Source organism: Neovison vison, chromosome 13 (genome assembly GCF_020171115.1).
Source record: "Neovison vison isolate M4711 chromosome 13, ASM_NN_V1, whole genome shotgun sequence".
NCBI classification, from domain to species: Eukaryota; Metazoa; Chordata; class Mammalia; order Carnivora; family Mustelidae; genus Neogale; species Neogale vison.
Window position 1 is genome coordinate 72028399 of NC_058103.1, and position 3834 is coordinate 72032232.

General features: G+C 44.0%; 1 pseudogene; it reads right to left on the reverse strand.

Moving 5' to 3' along the window:
* Positions 1 to 3512: 3512 nt before the first annotated feature.
* LOC122894897 lies at positions 3513 to 3609 on the reverse strand (annotated as a pseudogene).
* Positions 3610 to 3834: the final 225 nt, after the last annotated feature.

Genomic DNA, 3834 nt, shown 5'->3' on the forward strand with positions numbered 1-3834 from the left:
GAAACCAGGGTCTCAAAATCAAGGGAGGTGGATCAAAGGGAGGTTGCAGAGAAGCTCTCTGGAGAAAGACAATTGATCATGTTGTTAGCACACCAAGGGAGGAGCTAGCTTAGAAGATAAGACTGACACAACACCAGGCAGGAAGAGGAAACGATCCATATTGGGTGACCAGACAGGCAAAACTGCATGATGCATTCAGGGAAATACAGAAATGAATGAACACAGGATGTCCTCTGGGGAGGGTCTTGAGGTGAGCTAAGCATCCAATCATGGAGGACCCTAGGGCTAACTGACAGTCTGGAATCCTGGAAGCTATTGAAAGTTTAAGCATAACATTGACCTTCTCTAATTCTCACTTTAGCAATGTTATCCTGGCAGCAGGGGGCAGAATGGAGCACAGAGACACGCCCTCCACACTCCTCCCCCTCCCCCACCCGGGAGTCAGGGAGCTATTGCTGTGATCCCAGGTGGGCCAATGGGGCCAGAGGTAAGGCTGTAATTCCACAAAGAAGGAGGCAGACTGGAGAAAAGATGAGATGAGATAAGCAGCAGCTGGCGGTTTATTCCAAAAGGTGAAGCAAGATATGACAGAGGTATAGGGTGCTTCTCACGCTCCTGGCTTGGGCGACCACAAGGTATAATCCCCTGAAATAGAGACATTCCTATCGATGGGTGGGGAAATGTTTTTGTGCAGTTCACCCTGGGGCAGATTGAGTTTAAGTTGCATGTGTGATGTAGTGATGGTGTATTGGGCACTGTGCTGTCTCTATAAAAAGAGGCAGCTAGCCAGACATCATAGACTAGGGAGGAAGCAGTCCATATTATTATATCTGTATAGTCTGTATAGTTATTATTATATCCGTATAGTCCGTATAGGTATATATATAACTAAATATCATATAGTTACTGAAGCCATGCGTGTGGCTGCCATGCAAACCATCATTTTTCTACATATGAAGGAGAGTGAAAATACATTAACTCACCAATTTGACCTTTCCTTCTTCAGGGGCCAAATGATCCCCATCGGTTCATGGTGTCTTTTTCTTAGAATCAAGGAATCTAAACAATGGCTCACAATCAGTGCCTTGGTTGGGAAGCATGGAAGCAGACCACAGAGAAACAGAGACTCATGAGAAAGATTTCATTCAACCAAACAGGGGTCTGAGGAGTCGTTTTGTCCCTGCTCCACAATGGAGAACACCTCTAGGGTAATTCAAATGTTCATTTCAGATCCAGGTTTTTTTCTCTCCTGTACCTATGCTGAACAAACTCGCCCACACACACACATAGGCCTTTTGTCTCATAGGATTACTATATTCATTCTTTTTAAGCAAGGGCCTTTTTTGGTTTTTTTCAATCTGGTCACATACATTGATAAGTTTACAGCTTTAGGCCAGCAATTGTTGATATATATTCCACAGACCAAACCCAGGTTAACATTTTTCAAGCTCAAGTGCCTGGAAACTACCCATCATACATTCCCAGACTATTCCTTATAGGTTGGGATCCAATCTGATTCACTGCATCTTGGCTTTCCTAATTTCATTCTCAAAGGAAAACATCAAGATTGCAGGCTACCTTGCTGTCATTCAGCAGTGTAATAAAACATACATTGGGTATTTGTCCCTGGTTCTTGATACAGAACTGGACCCTTTGAATTTCCTGAGTGGTACATGAGTGTCTTTTGTCATTTACAATGACTCCCTTTTCATTACACCTGAGTTCAGACTAATGCAGTGACTCAGGGTTGGGGCCCGCGGATAGTTTCAGGATGGGGACTGGTCACCAGAAAGCCCAAACAGAGTGATTAGAGCACGGGAACTTTCAGTTCCAGCCCCAACCCACCCCAATCTCTGGGGAGTGGTAGGAAGATGGAGACTGGGTTATAATAACTCTTAAACAGAGATTCAGAGAGCTTCAGGGTTGGCAAACACATTAATGTGCTGGGAGGTAGGTGTGCCCAGAGAGGGCTTAGAAGCTCAGCACCCTTCCACCCACACTTTGCCCTCCTATTTGGCTTTTCTCCAGTTATATCCTCCATAATAAACTGGCAAACAACAAGTAAGGTATGTTCCTGAGGTCTATGAGTCAATACAGCAAATTAACAAAACTGGGGAGCAGTTATGACAACCCTAAATTTGTAGATAGCCAGACAGAAGGGTGGGTAATCTGGACACCCCACGTATAGCTGATGTCTGGAGTGGGGCAGTCTTGGGCTGAGGCCTAGACCTCTGAGGTCTGTGCTAATTCTGGAGTGTTGAAATGGGATTGAACTGTTGGACACCCAGCTGGTGTCAGAGAGCTGGAGAATTGGCATGGGAAAACCCCACACATTTGGTATCAGGAGTGGCGTCAGCCAAACCACCATGAACACCCCTCTGTGTGACAGAAGAAAAGCCACAAAATCTTTACTGAGCTCAACAAACACCTCACCATAAAAAGCAAACCTTTATCACCAGCTGCAGATCATTAAGGAATCATCAGCAACCACTTTAGAAGATGCACTCAGTTGGAGCTAAGAATGGCTGGTCACATCCCCATGGATACAGTGAATGAAACCACTAGATGCATAGAGCCCTTGCCTTGCCCTGTGGTGATGCAACAGCAGCTGTCCCAGAGCCTCAGGGAGCCCTTAGGCTGCTCTGAACCCACTTCTGAGCTGGTTTCTTACCTCTTGGCCCAGTTACATTAGATTCAGATGATGTGCTTGAATTATAGTTTGGCCTTGGATCCCAGCCATGCCTGAGGTCACTGACTTTTGGCTTTCTTTTGACTGCAAACCCTGCAGCCCCATGATCATTCCAGACTCACCTCTATACCAGACTGAGTTCGTGAATCCACAAGAAACTGGGCATTTTCTCTTCTAGTAGAGGAATATGGACAGAATTTATTTTACAAGCTGCTAACAAAAAACTCACTCATGATGATAAAGGAGGGGAAAAAACTTCATGCCATAGGAGGCATTATTAAAGATCTTGAGATGTTGAGCCTTCAGGAAAAAGAAAATTAGAAGGAAGACTGAATAGTAGTTTTCAAATATTCGGACAATGGAGAGGCAGAACTTGCATCTATGATGAATTGTTGGACAATTCAAAGAAGCAGATTTCTGTTTAATACTGTGTGACCAGAAATTCTTCCCTGGGAGTTACAGCAGCCTCCCCCAGCCCATCACTGGAAGTACTCACATGTGAGGAAGATTGCTATGGTTAGGGATGCCATAGAAGGAGTTACAGGACTACCTCCAAGGGGCTCGCCTACTCTCGTTCTTATGTTGACTCAGAACTAAGGGGTTACTATTCAGTCACAGAGCACTTATTTTAAAAAGTCACATTTTTTTTTTGGACACTGGCTGAAAGAGAACTTTTTATTACTTTTAGGTGCAGAAACTTCAACAGTGCCCACTCAACCCAGTTTGGTGGCCAGTTCTTTAGCCTTTGCTTTTTCCAACTTGGCAATGCAAGCCACTGACTTTGAACCCAGAACATTGCCTCCCCAGTGGCAGCAGATCTCATAAAAATATGGAATGCTTCACAAATTTGCATATCATCCTTGCGCAGGGGCTAATCTCTGTATCATTCCAATTTTAGTATCTGTGTTGCCAAAGCAAGCCCCAAAGTTGCACTTTTAAAAAGTTCAAATAAATATACCAGTTTGGAAGTCAAGTACCCAGCTGGAGCAAACAAATTCAAACACTGTAGGAACATCTAACATGTGAAGAAATGATGAGTATGAGAATTCTTATAATTAAGCAGGTTGTGCCCTGAAGAAACTCAGTGTGAATATGTAGAATAGTAATCAGTAGAATGTGGAGTTATAAAAACAGTGAGACGAGAT